The sequence below is a fragment of the Dermacentor variabilis genome, chromosome 11 (assembly GCF_050947875.1).
Source record: "Dermacentor variabilis isolate Ectoservices chromosome 11, ASM5094787v1, whole genome shotgun sequence".
NCBI lineage: Eukaryota > Metazoa > Arthropoda > Arachnida > Ixodida > Ixodidae > Dermacentor > Dermacentor variabilis.
Genome location: NC_134578.1, coordinates 127,312,926 through 127,325,425, shown reverse-complemented (window position 1 = coordinate 127,325,425; position 12,500 = coordinate 127,312,926). Strand labels below are relative to the sequence as shown.

General features: G+C 53.2%; 3 non-coding genes across 3 annotated transcripts; 2 read left to right on the top strand and 1 right to left on the bottom strand.

The window, feature by feature from the left end:
* Positions 1-378: 378 nt before the first annotated feature.
* On the bottom strand, positions 379-2,193 carry LOC142565131 (small subunit ribosomal RNA). The gene has a single exon (XR_012824814.1). It is a non-coding gene; the product is annotated as a small subunit ribosomal RNA (ribosomal RNA).
* A 5,143-nt stretch (positions 2,194-7,336) lies between these two features.
* Positions 7,337-7,528, top strand: LOC142565209 (U2 spliceosomal RNA). Its single transcript, XR_012824871.1, has one exon. It is a non-coding gene; the product is annotated as a U2 spliceosomal RNA (small nuclear RNA).
* Positions 7,529-8,034: 506 nt separating this feature from the next.
* On the top strand, positions 8,035-8,226 carry LOC142565041 (U2 spliceosomal RNA). The gene has a single exon (XR_012824763.1). It is a non-coding gene; the product is annotated as a U2 spliceosomal RNA (small nuclear RNA).
* Positions 8,227-12,500: the final 4,274 nt, after the last annotated feature.

Here is a 12,500-nt window from a genome sequence, read left to right as displayed (position 1 = left end):
AGCTGCTCTCGACCGTCAGTTCCTTGACCGACCGCACGCTTCGCCGTTCCCCTCGTACTGGGCAAAGCAGCAGGTCGGGTCGTCTTACTCCCCTTCCGCGCAAGAGCGCCGAGGCGGACAGAAAGCCCACCCATTGTGCGTTACGCCGTTTCTACCCGCGGGCGCGGCCAAGCCAACCGTCCAAGGTTGCAGCCTGCGTCCACTGGGCGCAACAAATTTCGCACGGGGCGCCCCTCAAAATTCAGGCAGTCCCCGGCATGTTCGGGTATAGCCGTCCCCGCGTCCAAGCGGGGCCAGCGGCGGAAAGCGTCGGGCGCAGCGAGCTGCTTCACCCACACGGGGTTGAAACAATGGCGCTCGTCACCCTTCACAATCCGGTAATGATCCTTCCGCAGGTTCACCTACGGAAACCTTGTTACGACTTTTACTTCCTCTAAATGATCAAGTTTGGTCATCTTTCCAACAGACCGGCGCAACCGAAAGGCCGCGCCGGACATCGGTCCGAAGACCTCACTAAATCATTCAATCGGTAGTAGCGACGGGCGGTGTGTACAAAGGGCAGGGACGTAATCAACGCGAGCTTATGACTCGCGCTTACTGGGAATTCCTCGTTCAAGGGGAACAATTGCAAGCCCCTATCCCAATCACGAAAGAAGTTCCACGGGTTACCCAGTCTTTTCAGACAGGGATAAAGACACGCTGCTTCCTTCAGTGTAGCGCGCGTGCGGCCCCGGACATCTAAGGGCATCACAGACCTGTTATTGCTCTGTTTCGTGCGGCTAGGAGCCGCTTGTCCCTCTAAGAAGGTTGTAAGGTGCTGGGAACCCCGCACCTATTTAATAGGCTAGAGTCTCGTTCGTTATCGGAATTAACCAGACAAATCGCTCCACCAACTAAGAACGGCCATGCACCACCATCCACCGAATCAAGAAAGAGCTCTCAATCTGTCAATCCTCCCAGTGTCCGGGCCGGGTAAGTTTTCCCGTGTTGAGTCAAATTAAGCCGCAGGCTCCACTCCTGGTGGTGCCCTTCCGTCAATTCCTTTAAGTTTCAGCTTTGCAACCATACTTCCCCCGGAACCCAAACACTTTGGTTTCCCGGAAGCTGCCCGCCGAGTCATTTGAGTAACTCAGGCGGATCGCTGGTTGGCATCGTTTATGGTCAGAACTAGGGCGGTATCTGATCGCCTTCGAACCTCTGACTTTCGTTCTTGATCAAAGAAAACATTCTTGGCAAATGCTTTCGCAGTAGTTCGTCTTGCGACGGTCCAAGAATTTCACCTCTAGCGCCGCAATACGAATGCCCCCGTCTGTCCCTCTTAATCATTACCTCGTATTCCAAAAACCAACAGAACAGAAACGAGGTCTTGTTCTATTATTCCATGCAAGTTTATTCAGGCGACTCGCCTGCGTTGAGCACTCTAATTTTTTCAAAGTAAAAGCACCGGCCTTCTCGAGGCACACAATGAAGTGCACCAAGAAAGGACCGGCATGATGTTCAGTCCGAGCCGTCGCATCGGGTAGATGCACTACTCGTCTGGAACTGAGATCCAACTACGAGCTTTTTAACCGCAGCAGCTTTAGTATACGCTATTGGAGCTGGAATTACCGCGGCTGCTGGCACCAGACTTGCCCTCCAATTGATCCTCGTTAAAGGATTTAGAGTGTACTCATTTCAATTACGGGGCCTCAAAAGAGTCCCGTATTGTTATTTTTCGTCACTACCTCCCCGTGCCGGGAGTGGGTAATTTGCGCGCCTGCTGCCTTCCTTGGATGTGGTAGCCGTTTCTCAGGCTCCCTCTCCGGAATCGAACCCTGATTCTCCGTTACCCGTAACAACCATGGTAAGCAAGTAACCTACCATCGAAAGTTGATAAGGCAGACACTTGAAAGAAACGTCGCCGGCTCGTGGCCATGCGATCAGCACAAAGTTATCCAGAGTCACCACACAATACGGGCCGAAACCCGATCGATCTTGGTCTAATAAAAGCACCCGTCGCCCAAAGGGCTTCAGGCTCACTGCATGTATTAGCTCTAGAATTGCCACAGTTATCCAAGTAGGAAGAAACGATCTAAGGAACCATAACTGATTTAATGAGCCATTCGCGGTTTCGCCTTATTTCGGCATGTACTTAGACATGCATGGCTTAATCTTTGAGACAAGCATATGATTACTGGCAGGATCAACCAGGTAATCGTTCAACTGCGCGTCCAGCCTTTCAAGCAGGCCGGACGCCGTTTTTGCGATGCCGAGGCCACCTTCAGGCGCCCCAACACGCTTCGTTCTCGCAAAGTGTAGCACTTTGCAGTCCGAGACGACGGCGTTCGAGCTCGCTACGGCGCCCTCCCCGCAGGGCCGGGTATCGCCACGCGGCAAGAAGCACGCAACATTCTCGATAGACTGGTTGTGTCAACTCGATCGCGGCTTGCGGTTTCTCTTGAGCCCGCAGCACTGGTGGACCGACCGACACTTGCAACGTAGCCGAGACGGCAAAGCCGCCAGGCGACGGGTCACGCCCGCGCCTTCGGCGCTTTCGTATTTGACTCGTCCGAGGACGATGGGGAACACACCTCGATATCGTGGAAAAAGCGTCGTCCGACAACCAGCCCCTAACGCATCAAGCGGATGAGGCTGCAGACGTCAGCTGTGGGATCCACGGGAGCGATACCGGGGACACGCTTGACGGGCACGAAGCCCGCCGCACATCAAACACCCAGGTCGCTTTGGGGGCGACTGCTCTCTGGGACCCCCATATAATAGCAGCGATAAGTACCCAAACCTCCATGGGGCCGTACTCGTGGCACTTTCGACGAGCGTTTGGCGGAAATCGTGCCGCCTCGTAACGCCGCGAGCAAGATTGAAAGCTTACGTCGGCGGCACCATGCCGAAGTCGTGAAACTGCAGCGCGTCCATCGAATGCGCGAACGGCAATTTCTCGCGAATGGCCAGTGCCGTTTCCTGAACGATCGCCTTTCGGTCCCCCTACGGGGCGGCCCCCGGCCGATCGATTCGAGGAAAGCTAGCCCGGCCCCTTCGCCATTTCCGAGCACGAGTGCGACCAGCGCGGGCGGCGTGCTCGACGCCCCGGCTGACATCGTTTGGGACTGTGTCTCTTCGAGCGCTCGCGCCAACGTCGCGGGGCCGACGACGACGCCCGGCCGGTTCTCCCGGTTCCCGGCGTGTTATAGTGCAGCCCTCTGCACGGCGGCGCCGACTGAGTAGTGGCCGTGCAGCGGCTTGTACGCCAAAGTTGCGTGAAAGGCGTCGAGCTCCCGCCGGCCCGGCTCACGTGGTTTCGGACTTCTGTCGCTTCGAGCGCTCGCGTAGCCGTGCCTGGGCACGATTCTCGACTCCGCAGCAGTGCGCGGAAACAACTACGAAGACGCGCAAGCCGAAAATCGCACTGCGGTACAATGTCAGCCGGGACCGTATGGCCCCTTATAGTAGCAGCGATAAGTGGCCAGACCTCCATGGGGCCGTACTCGTGCGACGAGGCGGCGTACTGTGCCGAGCCGAGCGCCAATATTTCGCTTTGGCGCGGCTGATACGAGCTCTCGCGATCGCCGCGGTACCGCCGCTCACCGATTCAAGGCACGCTAGCGCGGTCCGCTTCGCCATTTCCGAGCACGAGTGCGACCAGCGCGGGCGGCGTGCTCGACGCCCCGGCTGACGTCGTTTCGGACTTTGTCTCTTCGAGCGCTCGAAGCCATGCCGGGGCCGACGCCGACGTCTGCGTGGTGTTTACACGATTCCCGGTGCGACACAATGCAGCTGCGAGCAGGATGCCAGCGATTCCGTCGCGGCCGTGCGGCGGTGTACACGCAGAAGTGTCGCGAAGGGTATCGAGCTCCCGCCGCCCCGGCTGACGTCGTTTCGGACTTTGTCTCTTCGAGCGCTCGCGCCAACGTCGCGGGGCCGACGACGACGCCCGCCAGGTTCTCCCCCAGTTCCCGGCGAGCTATAGTGCAGCCCTCTGCACGGTGACGCCGACTAAGTAGTGGCCGTGCGGCGGCTTGTACGCCAAAGTTTCGTGAAAGGCGTCGAGCTCCCGCCGCCACGGCTGACGTCGTTTCGGACTTCTGTCGCTTCGAGCGCTCGCGTAGCCGTGCCTGGGCACGATTCTCGACTCCGCAGCAGTGCGCGGAAGCAGCTACGAAGACGCGCAAGCCCAAAATCGCACTGCGGTACAACGTCAGCCGGGACCGTATGGCCCCTCATAATAGCAGCGATAAGTTGCCAGACCTCCATGGGGCCGTACTCGTGCGACGAGGCGCCGTACTGCGCCGAGCCGAGCGCCAATATTTCGCTTTGGCGCGGCTGATACGAGCTCTCGCGATCGCCGCGGTACCGCCGCTCACCGTTTCAAGGCACGCTAGCGCGGTCCCCTTCGCCATTTCCGAGCACGAGTGCGACCAGCGCGGGCGGCGTGCTCGACGCCCCGGCTGACGTCGTTTCGGACTTTGTCTCTTGGAGCGCTCGAAGCCATGTCGGGGCTGACGCCGACGTCTGCGTGGTGTTTCCACGATTCCCGGCGCGACACAATGCAGCTGCGAGCGGGATGCCAGCGATTCCGTCGTGGCCGTGCGGCGGTGTACACGCAGAAGTTTCGTGAAGGGTATCGAGCTCCCGCCGCCCCGGCTGACGTCGTTTCGGACTTCGGTCGCTTCGAGCGCTCGCGTAGCCGTGCCTGGGCACGATTCTCGACTCCGCAGCAGTGCGCGGAAACAGCTACGAAGACGCGCAAGCCGAAAATCGCACTGCGGTACAACGTCAGCCGGGACCGTATGGCCCCTTATAATAGCAGCGATAAGTTGCCAGACCTCCATGGGGCCGTACTCGTGCGACGAGGCGGCGTACTGCGCCGAGCCGAGCGCCAATATTTCGCTTTGGCGCGGCTGATACGAGCTCTCGCGATCGCCGCGGTACCGCCGCCCACCAATTCAAGGCACGCTAGCGCGGTCCCCTTCGCCATTTCCGAGCACGAGTGCGACCAGCGCGGGCGGCGTGCTCGACGCCCCGGCTGACGTCGTTTCGGACTTTGTCTCTTGGAGCGCTCGAAGCCATGTCGGGGCTGACGCCGACGTCTGCGTGGTGTTTCCACGATTCCCAGCGCGACACAATGCAGCTGCGAGCGGGATGCCAGCGATTCCGTCGTGGCCGTGCGGCGGTGTACACGCAGAAGTTTCGTGACGGGTATCGAGCTCCCGCCGCCCCGGCTGACGTCGTTTCGGACTTTGTCTCTTCGAGAGCGCGCGCCAACGTCGCGGCGCCGACGACTACGCCGGCCCGGTTCTCCCCTTATAATAGCAGCGATAAGTGGCCAGACCTCCATGGGGCCGTACTCGTGCGACGAGGCGGCGTACTGCGCCGAGCCGAGCGCCAATATTTCGCTTTGGCGCGGCTGATACGAGCTCTCGCGATCGCCGCGGTACCGCCGCTCACCGATTCAAGGCACGCTAGCGCGGTCCCCTTCGCCATTTCCGAGCACGAGTGCGACCAGCGCGGGCGGCGTGCTCGACGCCCCGGCTGACGTCGTTTCGGACTTAGTCTCTTGGAGCGCTCGAAGCCATGTCGGGGCCGACGCCGACGTCTGCGTGGTGTTTCCACGATCCCCGGCGCGACACAATGCAGCTGCGAGCAGGATGCCAGCGATTCCGTCGTGGCCGTTCGGCGGTGTACACGCAGAAGTTTCGTGAAGGGTATCGAGCTCCCGCCGCCCCGGCTGACGTCGTTTCGGACTTTGTCTCTTCGAGCGCTCGCAGCGATGTCGAGGCGATCGCCGACGTCTGCACGGTTCCCGGTGTGCTACAATGCAGCAGTGTGCCAAGCGACACCTCTTGGTTGCCGAGGCAAGCACGGCGATTTCCTGAAGCGAGCGCATTCCGGCCAGGCAGCAGCGGGCTTTGCGCTTTCGGGAGTGCTCTTGCTGTAAAATTTGAACGTGTGCAGCTGCACGAAGCGAGTGTATTTATTTTCTCTCTCTCTCTCTCTCTGCCTTTGAGGCGACTGTAATTTTAATTTAAATGCAATCGGAGGCGGGAGCAACCTGATGAGAGTAGGTTGACTTCGGCGCGCCTTGTAGTTTATAAATTGCTTTCAAGCTTTGCCGACATACGCCTTCGCGCCATCTGCTTTCCCGGTCTCTTTGGCACTTGATTGTGTGTGCTGCATGCTCTGCATTCTAAGGAAACACGCCTGTTTGTCTCCCTCTCTCACGTTCTTCTTTTTTTAGCTGCTCCTTTAGAAGCTGCTATGCTCTTTACTCGCTGTAAAATAGAATGCTGCCACAAGCCAACAACCTTTGCGTGTTTTTTTTTTTCTCTCTTCCCAAGACGTTTCTGCCATTACTCACTGGCTCTAGTTCGCTCGCGCCATCTACCGTTCTTTCTGTATGGCGAAGTCCGTAGGTTTTCCTAGTTCCGTACACAGATGGCGCCAATGCGTTTTCGCGCCAGTTTCGAACGACCTGGCTGTACTCACGTTTCTCACTTAAATGGTTCAAATGGGGATTGCGAAAGGGGTGGTGCTTTCTTCTTGTGTAAGGCTGAGCTTCAAAGCTGCGTTTAAGCTATGCTAGCATGTGTGTGTGTGTATATATATATATATATATATATATATATATATATATATATATATATATATATATATATGTATGTGTGTATATATACATATACAAACACACGCGCGCGGGATAGTGGTAAAGATTATGAGGTAGCACTTTTTTTAACATACAATACCTGTGCTTCACATGGCGATTCTTCTCCCCCCTCTGTTTCCGGTTGGAAGGAGTGCGCAGTCTTTTCTATATTTATTTTTTTTTTTCATTCACTTCTATGTTGCTCGTCTTCGTACATGGGGCACGCTACCTAATTCTGCCGGTCGATTCTACACGTTGCGATCCGTCCCGGCCTGTGCCGTATCAAAATTTTCAGTGGGCCTTGCGGTAAATAAAAAGAAATGAAGGAAATGCGCGTGCTATATTACACTTGCGCACGGGCTTGAAACGAAGGCCTCAAAGAAAGTCACCTCGAGCGGCCGCATTCAGACGGAAGTAAGCATTCCCCTTGCGCGTGTTTTCCGCTCGCCTGCTCCGTTTTCTACGAGGTTGCCGTCGTTGGTTTGGCCTTACAAACAAGCTTGCACTCGGGTCTCGTTTCTACGCGACAGCGTTTCGTTAACAGCGAAAGACTGAGGCGTCGCGAGTTTATTCCTCAGATAGAGAGCATAGAGTCTCTAGACAGGCTGAAATTTAGAAAATTGCCCACGCTGTTGCTGAGGTTACCAATGTCGGCAGGGCGCCCACAAGGCAGTAGTACAATGGAGTGAAGTGAAGGACATCGCTTCTCGGCCTTTTGGCTAAGATCAAAGTGTAGTATCTGTTCTTATCAGCTTAATATCTGATACGGGTTCTATGTGGACCCACGATATTAAACCTATTTTTGGAAGTTGGCGGAGTGCTTGAAGCCTGCTTCACCTCCGCCGCAGGTCGGCCCGGTATTGCACTACCTCCGGGATCGGCCCCCGCTCACTTCGGTGAGACTTCATTCAATCAAAATGAAGAACACAAGCTCGAAGCGAGCACTGAATTCACACGCACCATTCCTATACCATACGCAACGACGCCGGTTCGCGGACCACGAGAGTAATTAAACGGCCACTCCACCTGTGTGTAGCGTCGCACTTCATGCCGCGCAAATGGGACGCGTGACGGTGGACGCGGTGGTCGTCGGCTGCCTTGGCACCTGGGATCAGGGGAACGATCGCGTGATGCGCAGGCTGTGCAGTAGGTCATACCTACGGACACTCAAACGCCTGTGCATCAGCGATACTATCAGCGCCTCTACAAAGATTTTTAGAGCCCATGTCGGCACCTCTTAGATGATCTTATGTTTTTAGAGAAGCGATTTTTGCTGTTTTACACCTTTACAGTTTTAGCCTTTTATTACTAACACCACTAACTAGTTTTTTTAGTCATTTGTTTGCCGGTTTTAGACTACACACCTTTTATCCGTTTTTTCCTTGGTTTCGTAACAAATATTTATGATGTGATGTGTAACTAGCATAATAAAAAACTCTGTTCTTATCAGCTTAATATCTGATACGGGTTCTATGTGGACCCACGATATTAAACCTATTTTTGGAAGTTGGCGGAGTGCTTGAAGCCTGCTTCACCTCCGCCGCAGGTCGGCCCGGTATTGCACTACCTCCGGGATCGGCCCCCGCTCACTTCGGTGAGACTTCATTCAATCAAAATGAAGAACACAAGCTCGAAGCGAGCACTGACTTCACACGCACCATTCCTATACCATACGCAACGACGCCGGTTCGCGGACCACGAGAGTAATTAAACGGCCACTCCACCTGTGTGTAGCGTCGCACTTCTTGCCGCGCAAATGGGACAGCCGCACCAGCAAATTTCTTATTACGGCCTTCGAGAAAAATAAATGACAGCAAAAGAAAGAACCAGGAGGGAGAATCGGCAAATTATATGTCTAAGAAATAGGATTGTTATTTATCCGATGTTTCTGTCTGCTGTAATGAGCCACTATAGGACGGGGAGGGGGGGGGGGGTGTATGATTAGCCGTGGGTTCGGCAACCAATGTGAATCCCGCTCAAAGCCAACACTGGATTTTTGTGTTCACTATTGCTTGGATCCGTAAACCACAGCGCCAACGCAAGCTCGCCCTGCCAAAATCCGCTGCCCTAGTGGAAGAAAGATTCCCTATGAAAGAAAAATAGAGTGCCCGCTTTCTGGCAACTACTGTGCAGCCGTTGTGTGCACATTTTCGCAGCAGTGGGAGCGAACGCCTCGAAAACAAGCTTGTCGTGTGGCCAAGCCTTGCGAAATATATTCAAGGGTTCAAAGGTGCTCCAGCTTTCCAACCTGTATGTTATGAAGACCTGTTGCTACCTTTTCATCCTCCTCCTCCTGGTTACGCCCAGTGCAGGGCAAAGGCCTCTCCCATAAGTATCCAAGTACCCCGGTCACGTGCTAATTGTCGCCATGTAGTCCCTGCACATTTCCTAATCTAATCTGCCCTCCCAACTTTCTGCCACCCCCTGCTACGCTTCCCTTCTCTTGGAATTGAGTCCGTAACCCTCAATGACCATCTTCCCCCCCCCCCCCCATTGCATGCCCATTTCTTTTTTTCATGGTTTAAACTAAGGTGTCATTAACTCGCGTTTGTTCGCTCGCCCCTCAATCTGCTCTATTCCTATCTCTCGTGACGCTACACCCATCGTCCTTCTTGCCAAAGCTCGTTGCGTCGCCCTCAGTTACCCTTCGGTAACCCTTAAAGCTTTCCGTTGGGGCACTCGTGGCATCTTTCTCGTTTAAATAAGGCTACTTTTCTTTTCCGCTTTTTTTTTTGGGGGGGGGGGGGAACTCTATGTGCTAGGCGCGATTTTGCCTGTTGGTTCGGCTTAACGCAGAACACTCCCGCATTGCAGTGAAGCCGCGTTGAAGGGGCAAAGAGTAGCGCAGTGAAGCGCATGCACGGGCGAAAAACGCAAATATTAGTCAAAAATACAACCTTGTCGCCAAATACGAACTTCCATTATCGGAAATTCGAGTTCAGTTTGTGCATTGCGTTCGCCTAGAGAACATAAATGCCACAGCAGCCAAGTCAAAGCTTAGGATCGCGTATCATCTTTTTTTTCTTGCCTTTTACTCCTTGGCCTGCGTGACATGCACACGAAAGTTATGATATAGTGAAAACACGAAATAATGCAGATCAGATCTATTTTGTGCGTTTTGTTCTTTGTGGACTACAGCGGTGTGCGTTATGAGAAAGTTTCAGTGCCCTTCTACTGTGACCTGCGAAGCTACATTTAAAACCACATTGGTTTGCGCGGTTATTGCTACAAACTGCGTGTGGGTGCGTTCGTTTTTTTTTTTTCTTTCGCTACGCAGCGATGGGTTATCGCAACCGCGATCGGTTCTGCTGCTACGCTAGACGCGTTCTTGCCAACGGTTGGCTCTATACGCGACGCGTGTCGCGTGGTCGGCACATTCAAGCAGTCAATTGCAAACCGTTCCAAGAAGAAGGATGCACTCCACTTGACACCGGGAGCGCTAGTTGGACGATTGTACGTTTTGACCCTCGAGGAAGCGCCACCAACCCGCCTTTTCTATAATACGATAAGATTCAGAGCGACCGCGACCACTTGCCTTTGTCATTGCCTCGGGCACAGTTTTTTTTTTTTTTTGTAAGCTCAGATACTCAGACGCGCCCGTGTTCACGCGCACTTGCTCTCTCCGATAAGCAGGGAAGCTCGGTTGGGGTGGTGTGGGCCCTTGCGCATGCGCTGCTGAGCTCGTCGCTTCGGCGGCCAGTCGAGGCTGGCGCGTTGCGTTCGCCTAGAGAACATAAATGCCACAGCAGCCAAGTCAAAGCTTAGGATCGCGTATCATTTTTTTTCTTGCCTTTTACTCCTGGCCTGCGTGGCATGCACACGAAAGTTATGATATAGTGAAAACACGAAATAATGCAGTGCGGCTGTATCAGATCTGTTTTGTGCGCTTTGTTCTTTGTGGACTACAGCAGTGTGCGTTATGAGAAAGTTTCAGTGCCCTTCTACTGTGACCTGCGAAGCTACATTTAAAACCACATTGGTTTGTGCGGTTATTGCTACAAACTGCGTGTGGGTGCGTTCGTTTTTTTTTTCTTTCGCTACGCAGCGATGGGTTATCGCAACCGCGATCGGTTCTGCTGCTACGCTAGACGCGTTCTTGCCAACGGTTGGCTCTATACGCGACCCGTGACGCGTGGTCGGCACATTCAAGCGGTCAATTGCAAACCGTTACAAGAAGAAGGATGCACTCCACTTGACGCCGGGAGCGCTAGTTCGACGATTGTACGTTTTGACCCTCGAGGAAGCGCCGCCAACCCGCCTTTTCTATAATACGATAAGATTCAGAGCGACCGCGACCACTTGTCTTTGTCACTGCCTCGGGCACAGTTCTTTTTTTTTTTAAACTCAGATACTCAGGCGCGCCCGTGTTCACGCGCACCTGCTCTCTCCGATAAGCAGGGAAGCTCGGTTGGGGTGGTGTCGGCCCTTGCGCATGCGCTGCTGAGCTCGTCGCTTCGGCGGCCAGTCGACGCTGGCGCGGTACTGGTAATCAACTTCGACGTGCATGGTGAAACGTCGCTTTGTATTGCCGCTGTAGACTGGCAATGCAATGTGTTTGCGAGCGATTGGAGAAATGAAAGAGCGGGCACTGTCATGCCCTTCTAGAGCAGCGGAAATGTTCCTCCAAGCACTAGGTTTGAAAATTTGCGCCTACGAACATGAACGAAACAATGAAAACGGTCTGTAGCTGCCTTCGCTTCATAAAATTCCCGTACGAAGAAATTTGCATGCGCAAATGACAGCGCAAAAGAGAGAAACCATGTAAAGAAGAATGGCTGCCTTTCGCGTGATCTCCCGCATGAAACCTAATGGGATAGACTAATTTTAGCCGTTCATTTTGATTTGCCGAATGTAAGCCGGAACACTTTCTACACGCGGTCTTAAGATTTGAATGGCAATCAAAGACAACCTTTTTTTTATTTCTGTTTGTTCTATCTGGAACCAAACTAATTAAGAACGCCATTTCAATCTTAGATTCGATTAGATATCGTGACTGGTATGCTGAAAAATCACGCCTTGCGTCACGTCACCCCTTGTATGAACATGCTGTTAACCTTCGTGATCGCGGCATTAAAAATCGCCAGTTCCCGAACTTTAATCGCGCCGATGATGCTGGATTCTTATTGTAATGATTAGATAGAAAGCGCTTGTTCTACGGCTAGCTTTAAGGAAAAGAAAAACATCATTCAGGAATGGATACCTCAAAACAACCGAAAAATGTGCAGGCTACAATGAGAGTACTAAGAATACTGAAAAAGATGAAATCTAAACATGCTGCAAGGAGCCAACAAATGCAATTGAACCAACGAACTGAAGTGAAATTATTTCATCAGGACACGCCCCGAAAAAACGCGGCCACTTTCAATGATCACTTGAAATCTGATTCCTTTTTCTTTTTTTCTACAACGGATACTAATTATATTCCCAATGGCGGATGTGAAAATTTCGGAGCGCGGCATTTTCGAAACCTCATGGCCTCGGACGCTTTCTCTCATGTTTAAGTATTTTGGTGGTGGCGTATTGGTGCAGATGGAGAAAATTTTTGCGCACATAATTTATAAACGTGTGGTTCATTTTCTTGAAAAACACAAAGGGCTGACAAACGACCAACCAGCACACAATTAAATTGGTATTACGCACGATTTCGCAGCCGCAGTAACAAAAGGGTCGTAACAAACGGTTTCACGTCTCTCAAAATGAAAAAAAAAAATAAATAAAAACGACTGCACAAATTAGGTTTTCCCCAACTGGATGGTTTCGATCAGCTTTTGAACAGCTGTTCTTTAAATTGAGTTGGCGTTGATTGCGTAGGTGCGGGCACCTGTTGTTAAGGATTTTTGTAAATGGCATCATGACTGGATAG